Source organism: Vigna umbellata, chromosome 5, assembly GCF_029865625.1.
Source record: "Vigna umbellata cultivar VRB3 chromosome 5, Vumbellata_1.0, whole genome shotgun sequence".
Lineage (NCBI taxonomy): Eukaryota > Viridiplantae > Streptophyta > Magnoliopsida > Fabales > Fabaceae > Vigna > Vigna umbellata.
Window position 1 is genome coordinate 51,745,860 of NC_142169.1, and position 19,419 is coordinate 51,765,278.

Genomic DNA, 19,419 nt, shown 5'->3' on the forward strand with positions numbered 1-19,419 from the left:
TATGAGCTCCCCCTCAAAAATGGAATCTATGCAAAAAATAAAAGCTCATTATATTAAGAACAGAAAGGAATTACATGAAATTCATAAAGATTAAGAAACTAAATACCATAAAGAAAATAACATAACAATCAAACTTAGAGGCCTAAAACCTAGAATTCAGGACTAGGAGAACGTTCAGGAGGTGGGATATTAAGATGACCCTCGATGTTAGATAGGCGAACATCAAGATCAAGAAATTGATCAACCATGTACTCATCAACAGATCGCTGCCACTCATAAATCTCCTCAAAGTGAGTCTTTTGTGCAAGACTCATATCCTCCAATTGTTTAGATAACCTTGCAAAATGTTCTTCCATAGAAGTTGAGGAAGAGGAGGGTATGTTGGATGGTCCAGCATCAGACGGAGCAGCAGCACTTACTGGGTCAGCCATATGAGTGTCCATGTCATCATCTTCATCTACATCAGGATGATGATCATCTTTGTGAATAAGGACTCTGCCTCTAGTAATGAATCCCATTTGACGAAAGGTAGTATCTCCAATTTCTGATCCCACAGCTTCAATATTTTGAACGAGTTCTCCTTCAACAGGTACACCTTTGAATTCTAAAATCCTAGAAATAAGAAGGGCATAGGGAAGTTGATATGAATGGGATTTTTTGGCTTTTACCATTGTGTCAACAATGAGAGCAGGCTAGTCGATGTGTATGTGATTTAGAATCCCATACAACAGAAGTAAATCCTGCTCAGAGCATTGAGCATGGTTGGTTGCTCTAGGACATAAAATCCAGACAATCAAGTAGTGGATCATCCTTTCTTCAACTTTAAAACCTCCAACCAGTAATTGCCTTCTATTTGTTTGCCGTTCAGGATGACGTAGGAAGGATTGAAAAGTCATCATCCGGTTGAAATCTTCAAGTCCTAAATGGACTTTGACAGCATCATCCCAAATGGAAAGTTGAGCAACATTGGTCCATACATCATCATCTAAAATGATGCGTACTCTCTTAACCTTAGTAGATATTATCCCATCTTGATAGCGCAAGTTGAAGTAGAAGACTCTTATAAGATCAGGATAAATGCATCCTTTTTGTTCTAACAGATGCGTTATCCCCTGCTCAGCAAAAGTGTTTGGAAATTGAAAGTCATAGAAGCGGAAAAAGTCAAGACGAATAAACTTTACCGCCATGATCTTCCTTTCTTGCCAAGAATTAACAAAGTCTGCATGTTTCCCTTGATCTGAAATCCATCCATCTATGTTTGCAAGACGTGGTTGAGAAGAAGAGGAGGCTCCAGTTGTTCTGCGACGGTGCCTTCTTGAGTCAGCCATGGAGGAAGAATGGGAAAATGAGATTTTGAGAAGGTGAAGGTAAATGAAGAAGATTTGAGCTCTAGATTTGATTTCAGCAGTATTTGGTTGCAAAGGAGTGTCTAATAATCGATTATGGGGGGCTATTTATAAGAAAAATGGAAAAAACTAGCCGTTTATGGTCGTTTATATCCGTTATGGGATGCTCCAACGGCTCTATTTTTGAAACTGTCAGCGCGATAATCAATTATGGCTCGTGATAATCGATTATTAGTTCAATAATTACTGCCCAGAATTGCATGATAATCGATTATGCATAATGATAATCGATTATCTGCTCAAGATTTTCCAGAATTGAATTTGATGCATGAATAATCGATTATAACTTAGTGATAATCGATTATGAAGCGTTAAGTTTACGAAAAATGCAAAAATTTGCATAGATTTTGATTCTAAGATATGTCTAACACTCCTAACTCTCTTCTAAGCTCAAAAAATCTATCTTTAGGTAGAGCCTTGGTAAAAATATCAGCTAATTGATGTAAAGTATCAACATATTCAATTTGACAATCCCCCTTTTGAATATGATCTCTTAAGAAATGGTGCCTAATTTCTATAGCTTAGTTCTTGAATGCATGATGGGGTTCTTGGTCAAATTTATCGCACTAGTATTGTCACATTTTAGAGGAATTTTTTCAAGGAAGATATCAAAGTCTTCTAATTGTTGTTTCATCAACAAAATTTGGGCACAACAGTTTCCAGCTGCAATATATTCAGCTTCGGTGGTAGACAAAGCTACACATGCTTGTTTCTTTGAGTGCCATGACACTAAAGAACATCCCAAGAAATGACAGGTTCCACTAGTACTTTTTCTATCAATTTTACAGCCACCATAATCTGCATCAGAGTATCCTATTAAACTAGGTGAGGAGTCAGAGGGATACCAAAGTCCAAATGAAGTAGTTCCCTTAAGATATTTTAGAATTCTCTTAACTGCAGTCAAATGAGATTCTTTAGGATTGGCTTGGTATCTAGCACAAACACAAACACTCTGCATAATATCTGGTCTACTAGCAGTTAAGTATAGCAAGTATCCTATCATGCCTCTAAACATGGTTTCATTCACTCCTTTTCCAATTTCATCCTTGTCTAAATAACATGAAGTACCCATGGGTGTATAGCTTCCTTGCAGCTATCCATACCAAATTTTCTAAGAATTTCTCTACAGTATTTAGTTTGGGAGATGAATGTTCCACCATTCATTTGTTTTATCTGTAGTCCTAAGAAAAAGTTTAACTCACCCATCATAGACATCTCAAATTCACCTTGCATTATTTTTGCAAACTCTTCACACAAAGAATCATCAGTTGACCCAAAAATGATATCATCTACATAAACTTGCACGATTAAAATGTGTTTTCCTACTTTCTTAATGAATAAGGTTGAATCAACCTTTCCTCTAGAAAATTCATTTTCAATTAAAAAGGTACTAAGTCTTTCATACCAATACCTAGGTGCTTGTTTAAGACCATAAAGGGCCTTTTTCATTTTGTAAACATGATCAGGGAATTTAAAATCTTCAAAGCCAGGAGGTTGACTAACATACACTTCTTCTTTTATAAAACCATTTAAGAAAGCACTTTTTACATCCATTTGATATAGTTTAAATTTCATCAAAGATGCATATGCAAGTAATAATCTAATTGCTTCTAACCTGGCTACCGGTGCATACGTTTCATCATAATCTATACCTTCCTCTTGACAGTAGCCCTTTGCAACTAGCCTTGCTTTGTTCTTTGTGATGTTTCCATCCTCATCAAGCTTGTTCCTGAATACCCATTTGGTTCCTATGACTTGATAATCATCTTGCTTTGGAATAAGTTCCCAGACTTCATTCCTTTCAAATTGGTTTAGCTCTTCTTGCATAGCAACGCACCACTTATCATCTTGAAGAGCTTCCTTTATATTCTTGGGTTCTATCTGAGACACAAAAGCTACAGTTAGACAAAAATTATTAAGATTATGTCTAGTAGTTACTCCTTTTGAAATGTCTCCAATGATGTTGTCCAAGGAAAGTCCTCTTGGTTGTTGATAGCTTTTAGAATCAACAGCTTGAGGTGTTTCTTGAAGTTCTGGAGGATAGTTCTCATTTAGATACATCTCTTCAAGAGCTTCCTTTAAATAATCCTCATCACCTGCAATAGGTTTGTTTGACTCAAGAGGGTTTTCCTCAAGGTCCACAATCTCATCAAAGACAACATGCATTGATTCTTCAATTGTCAAAGTTCTTCTATTAAATACTCTATATGCTTTACTGGTCAAAGAATATCCTAGGAAAATTGCTTCATCAGATTTTGCATCAAATTTGCCTAGATTATCTTTTCCATTATTCAAGACAAAGCATTTGCACCCAAATATTTTCAAGTGAGATACATTTGGTTTTCTACCATTTAACAGTTCATATGGAGTTAATTTCAGAATTGGCCTAATAAGCATCCTGTTTAACACATAACAAGCAGTACTAACTGCATCAGCCCAAAAATATTTTGGCACATTAGATTCATTCATAAAGGTTCTAGCTAATTCTTCTAATGATCTATTTTTCCTTTCAACAACACCATTTTGTTGGGGAGTTCTAGGTGCAGAAAAGTTGTGTGCTATGCCATATTCTTCACAAAATTTATCAAATGACTCATTTTCAAATTCTCCACCATGATCACTTCTCAAAGTTTTGATTTTCAAATCTTTTTCATTTTGAATACGTTTAGCAAAAATTTTAAATGCTTTGAAAGCTTCACTTTTCAGAGTTAAAAAGAAAGTCCAAGTGAATCTTGTGTAATCATCAACAATTACAAGAGCATAGTAATTTCCACCAAAACTTTTAATTCTAGATGGACCAAATAAGTCCATATGCAAAAGTTCTAAAGGTTTTGATGTTGAAATCATGCTTTTGGATGAAAATGAAGATTTGGTTTGTTTACCTTTTTTACATGCAGTGCATAATTTGTCTTTCTCAAATATCAGTTTAGGCAAACCAATCACAAGATCTTTTGAAATCAATTTATTTAAATGTTGCATATGAATATGTGTAGCTCTTTTATGCCATAGCCAAGGATTTTCTTCTTTAGCAACTAAGCATGTTATACAATGATTAGATGCACTTTCAATATCAATCAAATAAATATTGTTATGCCTAACACCTCTCAAAGCAATATCAGCAGAATCTTTAAAGTAAACAGTGCATTTATCACTTTCAAAAGTTACCTTGAGACCTTTGTCGCATAATTGACTTATGCTTAAGAGGTTATGCTTGAGGCCTTCAACATATAGCACATCTCTTATAGTTAATGTATTTCCTCCTCCAATGTCTCCGGTACCCTTGATTCTACCTTTGTTGTTATCCCCATAAGTCACAAATCCTTGCTTTTTCTTCTCAAAAGAGATGAATCTTTTCTTGTCACCGGTCATGTGTCTTGAACATCCACTGTCAAGATACCACAATGACTTCTTTGACTTAGTAGGTTCCTACAAAACAAATTAGCAAGGGTTTTAGGTCCCCAATCTAATTATGGGTCCTTGAGGTTAGTTCATGCAAGTATAAATCATTTTACAACTTTAACCCATGCATATTTACCATTTGGAACACCAAAATGTTTAATGTTGCATTTGTTTGAAGTGTGTCCATGCTTCATACAGTAAAAACAACAAGCATTGCTTACTTTGTTTTTAATAAAAGTCCCTTTTTCAACCCAAACTCTATGAGTTCTTCTTACTTTGGACTTATTTATTTGATGCATATTTCTATTTTCAACATTGCTTTTCTTAAGGTTTATCTTAGCATGTGAATTATTCTTGGTTTCCTTTGAGAGTAAGTTTTCAAGTATATCAATATCAAACATATGATTCTTACAAGACAAGCATTCAACAGGTTCAACAGTAGCATTTGCATCAGATAATTTTGTTTCTAAAGAACTAACTTTATTTCTTAAGACAACTTCATCATCAAGCAACTTTTCATAATTCAATTTTAATTCATTGTGCTCTTTCTTAAGTTTTTTATGTGCAACATCAAGTTTTTCAGATTCAATCAACAATTCACAGAAGGCCTTTTGCATGTCTAATTCACTAGATTCAAAGCTGGAATCACTTACTTGGCTTCCAGTATCTTCTGAGTCAGCCATTAGACAAATATTGGCTTCTTCATCTGAATCACTTGAGCTTGTTGAGCTAGATGCATTGTCTTCCCAAGCTATGTATGCTTTCTTTTTCCTTTGAAATTTTCTTTCCTTCTTGTCTTCACTTTTCTTGCTTTTTGGACACTCAGATTTTACGTGCCCTCTTTCTCCACAACCGAAGCACTTTACGTTTGATGAAGATTCTGGACTTTCTTTCCTATCTTTGTGAAACTTGTCCTTTCCCTTTGCTTTCATGAACTTTGCAAATTTTTTTATCATCAAGCTCATGTTTTCTTCATCATCAGAATCATCTTCTTTGATCCTCTTAGAGCTTTTTCCTTTAGATATTTCAGACTTGAAAGCTAGAGTTTTCCTTTTGCCTTGATCCTCTTCAGCAGTCAATCTTCTCAGCTCAAGTTCATGCTCACGGAGCTTTCCAAACAAGATTGGCATTGACATCTGAGTAAGATTTTGAGATTCCGAGATGGCAGTCACCTTTGGTTGCCAAGACCTGTCCAGAGATTTCAGAATTTTCACATTAAGTTCATCAGTATCAAAAGTCTTACCCAACCCCGTTAAATGATTCACAATATGAGTGAATCGTTTTTGAACGTCAGAGATAGTTTCTCCAGGTTGCATTCTGAACATCTCATATTCCTGAATGAGAGTGTTCTTCCTAGCGCGCTTCACGTCCTCTGTTCCTTCATGAGTGACTCTGAGGACTTCCCACATTTCCTGTGCTGTCTTACACACTGAAATTCTATAAAATTCATCAAGTACAACAGCAGATGAAATTATATTGCGAGCTTTAATATCAAACTGAGCTCGTCTATTTTCTTCAGCAGTCCAATTAAAATAAGGTTTTTCAGTCTCTACACCATCAACAATATTCATAGGAATATAAGGGCCATTTTGTACAGCTTCCCAGATACCTCTATCAACAGACCCCATAAAAATTTCCATTCTGACTTTCCAGAATGCATAGTTATCACCAGTAAAAAGTGGTGGTCTGTTAATAGAAGCACCCTCGGCATATACAAGATGTTGGTTGTGACCGGCCATTTTCGCAAATGTTGAAAAACTATCAAAGCAAGCTCTGATACCAATTGATGGTATCGGAGGGGGTATTTTTCGAAGAGTATAGCGCAGCGGAATTAAAACTCAGAGAGCGGAAAGCGTGTTCAATCACAACTAAAAATAATTTGGTCCTTTTAGTAAAAATAATTTTCTTTCAGAAAATTAATCAAACAGTTGATATACGTAAAATAATATGAGTGTAAGGAATAAGAAGATCACAGAATTTTTATCCTGGTTCGAATCAAAAGATTCTACGTCCAGTCGTTAATCACTATAAATAGTGATTAACCTTTTTCACTAAAAATGGTTTAACAGATTACAAGATAATGAACAGGAATAAAATGAAAAGAACCACTCTACCAACTTGAAGAGAACCGCTCCAGCAATCGACCAACGATTCACAAGCTTCTCCTTTCACAAGACCAGGCAGAGCACCTTGCTAACTTGAAGAGAGTCTGCTCCGACTATGACACACACGATACGCGAGCCTCTCCTTTCACAAGACCAAGCAAGGGAACGATGAACAAAAAGCTCTCTAAGAACGTTCCTCTGACACACAGTGTTCTAAGCTTTCTCAGTTCAAAAAACGTTCCCTTCTGATTTCTCCAAATCAAATTATATAGCCAAGTACACTGAGTGCCAAAGGTCAGCTCTCAACTGCCATGAATAATCGATTATTGTAAGTGATAATCGATTATTCAAGTCCGTTACAAGTTTTCAAAAATGTGATAATCGATTATATGAAGTGATAATCGATTATTCAAGTATGACTTGTGATAATCGATTATTGCTTAACCATAATCGATTATTCTAGTAAAAATTACAATGTTTAACATTTTCCTACTACATTCAAAATCTACAAGTTGCTTTTTTAAATATTTTCCTACTACATCCAAAATCTATAAGTTGCAGCATCATCAAAACACATCTTCAGGTTTTACCAATACTCCTTATTGGTAACACATGTTTCCCTTCCCATTTCTTGATTGTTTTCTTATCTTCATTATTGGAATGATGTACCTTCAATGCCTCCTCATCATTCTTGATTGGATTTCTGTCCAGCAATCTCGTTTCATGAGCCTCCTTGGGAACTTTGAAGTTCCTCGATCTTCATCTTTGCAAAGTCTCTTGACTCTTCAATAGCTACTACAATGTAGTCAAACTTTGATGGCAAATATCTCAATCTTCTCAACAATCATCAAGTCACTAATCTTCTCTCCACACCCTTTCATTTGGTTTGTAAGGGCAAGAATCTTGTTGAAATACTCTCCCACCTTGTCACAATCTTCCATTTGTAATAGCTTGTACTGCCTCCTCAAGGTCTGGAGCCTAACTTTCTTTATCTTCTCTCCTCTTGCATGACACCTCAATAGAATGTTCCACGCCTCCTTTGTTGTCAAAACATTTTGGATCTTCTCAAAATGCATATCATCCATGCACTAATGAAGAATGAACATGGCTTTGTTGTTCTTTCTCCTGAATGCAGCCTTTTGATCCTTTGAATCACCAAGGTCAGGTTCGAATCCAGTTTCCTCTACCACATCACTGACATCCTGAAACTTGAATAGAACTTTCATCTGCGTGCTCCATATGCTCCAATTCTTCTTTGTCAGAATGGGAAGATTTGCTGTTGGCATATCCAATCTCGCCATGCTTCAACCACTCTTCTTTGATCAAGAATTAGAATCTTGATACTCTTCTTCCTTCCTTGCCTCAAACACTCTGGCCAGCCACACTGCACCGTGATTACAGGGCTCCTTAGGTCCTCACTCGACCTGGCTCTTGATACCAGTTTGATGGAACAGAAGTAGCAGAGAGAGAGAGATAAACCAAGACAAATGAAAGTAAAAATGAAACTGAATAGATGTTCTGTATTGTATTTCTTGATTAATAAAATGTACATGTGTTGTGGTTTTATATCAGAGCACAACTGTCAAAACAGTTTAATAACAGTTGTGCTTTCTTATTTACACATTAACCGTCTCAATATTCTGACTTTAATTTTACTAAAATAATATTATTATACGACTTTACAAATATACTATCTCTTTTTATCTTTATTCAATGTAACGTCTTTAATATACCCCTCCATACTAAGAAATCTATATCACAAAAATGAAATTAGATATTTACATGTAATTTGATAACAGTGATATGATAAACTTCACAAAAAAATAATAAATCGTATTAACACAAACTCTAATTTTGTTTTAATATTAGGTAAATTTCTTTTATCTCTAATTAACGTGATATCTTCAACGATGTTAATAATATTAACTCTTTCCTCTTGATATAGAAACAACTTTAAATTCAAAGTTCAGTTATATAATAACTAATGCTTCGTACATGATTGTTTTAAAATTCAGTAATTAGATCATAAATTAACTTAAAATATGTTTTGTAAGTTAAACTGTAAAATATTTGTAAATTATATTTGATTAGTTCATAAAAGATATAGAATTATTTGGATATTCATCAAATTTTTTAGCAGACTTAATTTTGTTTGTGAATAAAGTGCTTACAAGGTTGGAAGAGATATAGAAAGAGAAAATAAAAAAGTCTTAATGAATGTCTGGAATATAAGAATATTTGGATATCATTAGTGGACAGGAAAATCTTATATCATAAAGAGGGAAGAGAAAGGCTAAATATTGATTATTTTTTTTCTTCACCTGTTATGATCAATGTAGAATTTTGGAATTTTAATAATTTTAAATGAATAATCCTAATTCTTTTTTAAATTCTTACGATGATGTTTTCCCATTAGTTTGCTTACTAATAAACCCCTCCTACCTTCAGTTTTTGGTTTTTAGTACTCAGTCATCTGCAGGTTTATGACGGCTTTAACGCAAATGTTTTTAAAAGTCTAAAAGTTACAAAATGATAAATTTGTAAGAATTTTAAGATGTGAGATTAAGGTTTTGTCAATAGAAACACTAGTGCATTTGAAATAAACTGAAACGAAAGTTATACATTGATTATGAAAAGTAATTGTATATTCTCAATTAATTATATATATATAGGGGTTTGCTAACGCGCGTACGCCTATTTTTCAGTTGGTACATTTTAGCAATATGTACCGGATTTTAGCAGACAAAAATATCCTTATATATCATGGATTCTAAGTTTTAAGAATAAGGATATTTTAATAATTTTCATTCTCAAAACTTAAAAAAAAAAAAAAAGAAACCCCCAAACCCTTACTCAGCTCTCTCGTTCTTCTCAATCATTTCTCTCTTTCATCTCTCTCACTCCAACTTTTTCTCTGTCATCCCTACTGTAGCCCCAATTGAAAAAATCAGAAACACTTGCCTTTAAAAAAATTTGCTTGTAAAGAGTTGAGTCATTGACATATTCACCTTCAGACAAAGGTTCATTCAAACCAATTTTTTCGGATGTCATTATGCTTGTGAAAATTAGATAAAATTATATACGACAAAAATTATAAAATGAAAACTCATTATAAAGTCATTTTTTTTAAGAAATTGTTTAACAACTAGTGTTTCTGATTGTTTTCCAAGCCAATTACCAATTTCTTTGATGCCATTATGCTTATGAAAATTAGATAAAATTAGATAAGACAAAAATTATAAAATAAAAACTCATTATAAAATCATTTTTTGTAATAAATTGTTTAACCACGAGTATTTCTGATTTTTTCCAGGTCAATTACCAATTCTTTTATGCTTGTGAAAATTGGATAAAATTAGATAAGACAAAAATTATAAGATGAAAACTCATTATAAAATCATTTTTTTGTAAGATTGTTTAACGGGAAGTGTTTCTGATTTTTTCAATTGGGGCTACAGTAGGGATGACAGAGAAAAGATTGGAGTGAGAAAGAGGAAATAGAAAGGGTTGAGAAAGAGGAAAGAGAAAGGGTTGAGAGGAATGAGAGCTTGAGCAAGGTTAAAATCCATGATATATAAGGATATTTTTGTCTACTAAAACCCGGTACACATTGCTAAAATGTACCAACTGAAAAACAGACGTACGCGCGCAAACCCCATATATATATATATATATATATATATATATATATATATATATATATATATATATATATATAATATTAAAACTTTTATTAACATTTTTATTCTTTTAATTTTAACGCATGCTTCTAACTTTCTATGAACATTTACCATCTCACTAAACTAAATTGTCTCTGTCTTTTGTACATTTGGATCATAAGTTTTCTTTTTTTATATATATAATAATTTGTTTATTATTTTATTATTGTCAAATGCAAATAATTATTTTGAATTCCAAGACATGTTTGAAGGGTTTTGAATTGGTTAGTATATTTGGCTAGAATTTTGAATTGGTTATAATTGCGAGGTGATCATCTTGTGATATTAAGCATTACATAGAATTTTTTATTTTATGTGTTATTTAATATATTTAGGTTTATTAGAATGAATATTTACATTCTTGGACCTAAAATGGGTTACGAGAGAATTATTAGAAAGGATTTTTTATAACAGGTCAAATGAATTTTCTATTATAGGTGTTTTTACTTTATAGTTTTAGAAGTTATAAAAAGTTCGCGTTTTTGGACTTATTTTGGGTTGTTTGTAGTAGTAAATTCAGATTACTACGACGTATTTTTAATTAACTATAATAGTAACCCATCTTACTATCTTAGATTTTCGATTACGTGCCATAATAAGTCCAACTTACTATAACACATTATGACAGGTAAGGTAAATTTTGTCATAAAAAGTTTTATTATTATTTTTTCACCTTTTTCTTGTTTTACCATCATATTCCTTTAATTTACTTTGGAAATCTCAACAAATTCAGTTGACCACACAATCCATGCAATTTATTTCATACATTAAATTGTCCAATAATTTTTAAAACATTACATTATGTATACATAAACCTATATACAATCTTTACAATTGTTACAAATATTGTCCAAAAGATTGTAAAATACTAAATTGTCAAGATATTTCTACAAGTCACTAACACTTAAAAGAAAAGAAACCCATTTACTTCTAATTTCTTTCATCTCTCTACCTTCTAACGCGGATGAATAATTGAATATCTATAGAAAACGTAATGAAGTTAAAACAATATTGTGATTCACAATTAGATAGGAATTTATTCAATATTTTATTACCTTATTCCATGAATCAATAATGTTTGTGTATGTGTTTCATGACGTAATACCCACACTCATAACTCCCCAATTGACGTCCACACTACAAATTAAATACAAATAATTTCAACATGTTTATATTAGAACTTAAATTGTAAAAAGACATATAAATTACATTAGGTGTCATTATTTGCATCTTCTTCCTAGATACACATGGAACACCCTACAACCTTGAATGAGCCTCCAAAGGCCTACAAAAAGTAGACATTCATTAAATCATAATAATCACATTGGAAGGAAATAAAATAGAAAAAAAAAACTTACGTCTCTAATATATTTTTCTATGGACAATGTGTTAGCTTTCCTATGAAAGGAACACAAGAGAACTACAAGTACAGCTGTCAAAATTGTTTACACTGTTATGTTGGAATGTTCTCCCACAACCCTTCGTGATGGTCATCACATGTGGCATGGACTTTATGCACTTCGGTATCATTGTGCAACGTTGGTATATTTATGAAGAAAGATGGTGTGTCATAAATATCAAGTGTTGAATAATCATTTTCATGAGTACCATGTATAGTTCTTCCTAGAAGAATAACTGACCATTTTTTATTAGAAAGATCAACAATATAAAACACTTGTTTTGCTTGAGATGCCATGATGAATGACTCTTCCTTATAATTGACCTTTTATTAATCAACCAAGGTAAAATCAAAATCATCAGTCTTAACACCATTATTATTGTCAACCCATTTACATTTAAAATAAACACATCTACAATTGTGCAACAAAAAGAGAATAATCCAATCATAAAATTAAAGCATAACTGAATGAAATTTTACAAGTTAACATAGTACTCAATCAGTGTAAGAAACACATTTTTTTCAATCTCATTGGTAAGTTCACTCACTTTCATTTAAAGAGCCAATCAAATATAATAAGAGGGGAAGCCTCTCTCTCTATATATATATATATATATATATGGACCATAGGCAACAAAATAAGAACAATGATATTGTTCCTCGACAACAACATCAATCTCAATTTTCTCACATTGATACTAATGGAATCCAGTACATGGTAACTTAAAGCACCCATTCCTAAAAGAATATAACTAATATAGAGAGAGAGGGAAATGCGCAACAATATAATTGACATGAAGAAAATATTGAATGGCAACAAGCAGAGGCAAACATAGACCATGGGAGAAATCAGCTAAGCGACCCTAAATTTTTGTTGAGTGTGACTTCACTGAAGTTCTAGCACCCAATCTCAAACAAAAAATATCAAACACTTAAGTGGAGGAAAGAGAGAAAACCTGATTGTAGGTAGAGATCAAACAATCTCACTTGAAAATAAAGAACGTAGGTTGGAGATGGCGTCTAAGGGACAATGGCATGGAGAGCCAACGATGTGGAGAGGTGACAGCGTTGATGCAATGGGTCCGTGAAGAGAATAATAGAGGATATCGTGAATGAACCGAGAAAGAGAGGATGTAAGTGAATGAACTGAGAAAGAGAGGATGCGTGAGTGAATGAACCAAGAAAGAGAATATGTGTGAATGATCTGAAACAAATTAGGGTTTGAGACATTCTATGACAGGTAGTTTACTAACACTTATAGTAAAGACATACTATGATAGGTCTAGTCTTCCTAGACCTGTTATAATAGGTTTTGAACATAATTTCAGTTTGCCACCATGTCCAACTTATTATGATAGGTGGTGAATTAACAGTAATAGTAAAGGCTACTATGACAGGTATTCCTAAACATGTCATAATAAGTTTTGAACATAATTTCAATTTTGTCACCGCATCGACTTATTATGATATGTCCCCTTTTATCAGTCATAATAAGTGTTACTTTTATTACGAAAATGTCATCGCTCAACCTACTATGATAAGTAGATTTCACCTGTCATAGTAAGTCGTTATAGAAAATATTTTTTCCACTAGTGTACATTTCATCTAGCTAACAAGCTTTACTCTTATAATTGATTTGCTTAAGAGGATTTTATTGTCTTCAACATGTTTGCTATATTTGTTTAGAAAAACTCGTATAACGAATTAGGTGATTACCCTACTTACAATGCATTGATACTTTCCTAATTACATTATCTTAACTAATTGATTTTTTTTCAACAAAAATTGTTGAGACAAGACAAGCTTGCCTATAGCAACCTTGGTTTTGAAGTTTAAACAAAAACATTAAAACGAAGTAATCTTGAATAGAGTCGTAGAGTGAGAATAGTCAAAACACTAAACGATATATAGGAACACTAAGTCTAAAATAAAAGGTATCTACACAATAAGACTAACACATCCAACTCACTAACTGTTGAGACTTTGACAAGTGTATCAAATCGTTTCAAGTAATAAACCAGTAAGACCGAATATCGTTTCCCAAGAGACTTGTGTCACCAAACAATTGTATAATTTCTAACTAAATTAGACTATAATATGATTCTATATTTTTTGGTTTTGATGCAATTAATGTAAACATGAAACATAAATGATAAAAGTGATCTTTGATACTTAAACACTTAGAATGGAAAGATTAGAAATGATATGGAATGATATTGTTGGGGGTATGATTTCACCTACTTCACTCTTATGTATAGAGAATCAATTCCTCTTAATTAATATGCCAATGTTAATCTACTAAATTACTCAAACCCAATCTCTTGTTAGAGAGAGCCTAGACTTCCTTATTAGGCTCCAATCCCTTGGAAAACCTAACAATTATTTCCGCATTAAGAATTGAGATTTAAGACAACCAAAGGTCCTAGTTCTATGCCTAGATACAATTTCCTTTAGGCATTTAATCCAAGTCCAGATTTACCCAACATTTCCAATATCAAGCAAACCCTAAAATCATGCCATGGGTAACAACTTCACATCAAGCATTAAGAGAAGGAATTAAACACTAACAATCAATGAGAGAGGCATATATATTCATTCAAAACACAGTAGTTTACATAAGAGTTCAGTGGCTACATCAATCCCCCAACAACAATGAAACTAGCCCTCCATGAATGGAGAACTTGAGCTTACAACAATGGTGGAAATGGAAGAAGGAAGAAGACCCAAGGATGAAGAAGGACTGTTCCCACAGCTCCTAGCTCGCCTCCAAAAGCTCTAAATGAGAGAAGACGCGTTTGGGTGTCAAAAGATGTCAAGCTCTTTGCACCTCTGAGTTAAATAGGGCAAATCTGCCCTGTCATCAAAGTTGGCGCTCAAGCCCCCAGAAGGAGGGGGGCTCAGGCGCACGACAATCATTGTGCACTAGCGCTCAAGCCCCCAAAAACCAGGGGTTCCCGGGCTAGCTTCAACAGAATTCTGGTTTTTCATTTTTGTTGTTTTTCTTGCTTTCCTTGGTTTCTAGTGTCTTCGTTTGATGCATAGACTTCTTCCAATTAAATTAAACGCATAAAAGCAGGGATTAGTGATCAAATTATCTCATTAAAGCTTAAGGTGTAACCACTTAACAAGCTAAAAGAAAACTAGGATTTACAAGGCAAAAAAGTTAAGGAATGGTTGACATTTTCTCTTAATTCACTACTGGAATCATGGTAAAATATGTCATTATCACTAACAAAAAATAAAACACTAGGAATCCATAATAAAAAAACAAGGATTGGATAACACTAATAGGAATTAAGAGTCCAGTAAGAAGCATCTATAAACGACTTTAAAAGCTAAAAAGCTAACTCAAAAACAATTAGGACCAACATTTAAAAAAAATGAGAATTTGAAGATGTTATAACTAGAATAATTGGATAAGCATAAACATAAGTGTTAGGGCTAAAATTCCTAATCATCTATTAACATGGGAAAAGTCTTAGGAAAACACTTAGGCATAAATAAAACAAGAAACAACCAAAGTTAAGGCATACAGACGCAACACCAAACGACTTCCAAGTTAAAGCGTCTATGAGAGTTATGCTAAACACGTAAGCAATATTGTACCAAATGGAAAACAATTAAACTCTTAAATGGATAAGGATGTTGAAGTGTCGAGACAATGTTTTAGTAAAATCTTCAAGTGTCTCAACTAACATTCTAAAATAATGTAGAAGACAAAACTTGTTAAATGCTCTAGTTGAAGAAAGCAAAATCTCAAAAGTGTTTACAAAAGATTAGACAATAATGTTTTCTCAATATACCGAAGCGTGATAAAAGTGTCAACCGTTGAAGGCATGACTAGAAAGTCTCAAATGATGAAATGAAAAACATCGTGCCAAATGTGTCTGTTAGAAATAGCTATATAACCTAACCAAGCTAGACGAGCTCTAACTATGAAATGATGAGACTAGCACACACACATCAAAAGAACAAAACTTGTTCCAAAACTCATAATAAAAGACATTCACAGTAAACACAATCCTGATGATAACAAGTATCTATCAAACAAACACTAAGAAAAAGCCTCTTATAGGCTAAATGATACCACATACCAAACATGCTCTCAGTCAAAGATGAAAATCTCATCTTTATCAATTCCACTAGATAACACAAACAATCAAATCTTGAGTAAACGATAGAAAACATAAAAACCTTGATTGTTATGAATAAGCATTGAATGTCATAAAATGCTCAACGTTTAAAAAAATATGGTAAATAGGAAAAATGACTATATACTGTATAGACATATGCTCTACCTTATGTAGGATAACTACTACAAGAATTCATCTACTATATCTTATGAAAGTCAGAAATGAACGCTAGAAAGAAGGAGATATAAGAGGAATGTTCCGTTCATTAAAAGTTGTGCCAAATATATATAGTCAAATATGCTTTTGATAAAGTTCTGAAAAGCAAGTCTGCTCTGACAAAAAGACATCAACCTATGACTGACACCTACAACATTAGCCATGAAAGATCAGATCTCAAGACAAGCTTCGTCCAACGGTCATACTATCATTAAATCTCAAGACAAACATTGTTTAAATGGTTATACATCAAATGTGTATAAATAAACGATTAAGAGAAGAAGAAAGATGATGATGATGGAAAGAAAAAGATCATAAAAACAAATCATCATCAGAGTTGAGCAAGGAAATATCTTTGAGTTATTAGAGTTAAATCATTCTACATAATAATAGGGAAAAAGAGAAAAGATCAAGAAAAAGAAACTCTCCCAAGCTTCATTGTAATACACACTTATTTTTTTAAAGAGAGAAAGGAGAATATTAGAGTGAAATAGCAAGAAATACTCTCAAGTTTCACTATAATATTAGTTTACTATTTGTAAGTAGAGAGAAAGGAGAGTCTATAAACAATATTGTATTGAACATATATCCTCTTTGTGAGAGTAGTAGTCTAACGACTTATAAGCAATCAATTGATTGCAATTTTGAAGAGAATAAAAAACTTGTTGTATATTTCATTCGAGTTAAGGAAACATATGCACCGTATCAAAGGATACTAAGATTGTCTAGTGGAAACCAGGAGTGGGTGAAACTCAACTAGTCTAGGATAACATGAGTTATTCGCTGACTAGGGATACCAGGAGTGATGAAGAATACTACATAACCAGGAGTGGGTGAAACTCAATCGAGGTCACAATAACAAGTGATTAGTGGGTGGATAAGGACAACTAGGAGTGGGTTAAACTAACCTAGGCAATGTATCAAGGGATACCATGATTGTCTAGGGATACTAGGAGTGGTAAATAATACTGCATAACCAAGAGTAGATGAACTTAATCAAGGTCATAGTAACAGGTGGTTACTGAGTTGACATTGACAACCAGCATTGGATTAAACTCAACTAGGCAGCGTATCAGGGGATACCAGGATTGTCTAGGGATATTAGGAGTGGTGAAGAATACTGTGCAACTAGGAGTGGGTTAAACTTAGTCAAGGTCACAATAACAAGTGGTTACTATTGGACAATGACAACTAGAAGTGTGTCAAACTAAAGTAGACGGTGTGTCAGGGAGACACCAAGAGCGTCTAGGGATACTAGGAGTAGTGAAAAATACTGTACAACAAGGAGTAGGTGAAACTCAACTAGTTAGGGTAACAATGGTTACTCAGTGTGACTAAGGATATCAGGAGTGGTTAGAATACTCAATGTACTTCATTGAATATTCAATGAAATCCTTTAAGGAGAATTGGACGTAGCTCTAAAGAGTAAACCAGTATAAAAATTGTTTGTGTGTTATAGCTTATATCGTAAACTATTAGTTTTTAAAGAAAACGATCTCCTAACACATAAGTCTTCAACAAGCGTTATCATCCGTAAAAGAGTTACTTCCGGCCAAACTCTTGGAGAATGAATTTAAGTTGGTTCTGTAAACGAACTCAACATAATAGCGTTTATAAAAGAAGCATAACCAACTTACAATTATAACTCATGCCATGATCAGATTTATAGCCGCAAAAAGAGTTACAAAAAAATTATTCAACTCCCTTTCTAATGTTTTCCCACAATTTCAAAAGTATCATATTTATAGTCACATACATTGATTTATGTGATTCTAAATTATTACAAGAAATTGTAAATATGTTTTATGAATAAATCTTAATATTTCATTTCAGTTAAAGTATATGATATAATTATTCGGATCGTATAAAATAATATAATATTCAGAAAAATATCATCTTATATTAACTATTATTTAAATTACATAAATTATAAATGGAAAGGTTGAGTAAGACAAAATTGTATGCACTAAAATTATCCAAAGATACACACATAAATGATATAATTTCGTAGGTGAATATTTAGTTGCTAAAACTTCAATTTCTACGAATTCCATATATGAATTTGGTGTACATTTAATTTATAATTTATTAATATTATATAGGTCCCAACAACACACTCATTAAGAGGTAGGAGATCATATTATTTAAGAGGTATATATATATTTCAATTATTAATTAACATGATTTCAATCAAATATATTATTATATTCTTTATACATCTAAAAGTCTATAAATATTTAATTTGACCAAGAACATATCACTCAACACTATTTATTTCTATCACATTACTCACTCTTACTTGAATGTCGTGAGAGTTTTTGCAAATAGACTTTCCCTCAACTTTATCAACAAACTCAGACTAACACCACTCTATATCTAAGATTCAACCATTGAAGATCTTTCATTCCATCTCGGACACTACCCAACAAATTTTGATAAGAACATTTAAGTAAAACTTTTCTCCAACCACATTGCATATGATTGTACGAGCTATGCAATCAAACGCATTCTTGAATGTGCAACATCCACATGCTACAATGGCGAAATTTCTCTTTTATGTTTGTAGCAACGATTTCACCCTCTCAATTGGGGCCATAATTATGTGCATGACATCATCCATCAGCACTCCAACCATAAAATATTATGGCTCAATTTCAATAGCATAATTGACGTTAATGAGTCCAAATACTCATCATTTAATTGCGATGACAAAACTCTACTAGTCATCTCCCCAAATATTTCATTTAACTAATTCATTATCTCTAACCTAAATTGTTTTGCTAATTTCTCACTAGTTGCGTCATCCCAAAAGCTTTTGGTAAGCCTAATTCCAGTGGGCCCAAATTTGACATGATGAAGTCACCCATTCCTCTTAGTTTTGGCCATGGCCATGGTCGTGACAAGCCAATGCCTTTGTTAGTGTGTACATAATCAGCCTAATTTTTAGACTCACAAATAATAATAGACTCATTTTTATATTTATCTCTAAAACATTGAGAGATGATGTTATTTAAAAGATATGTATATTATTTAACAAGATAT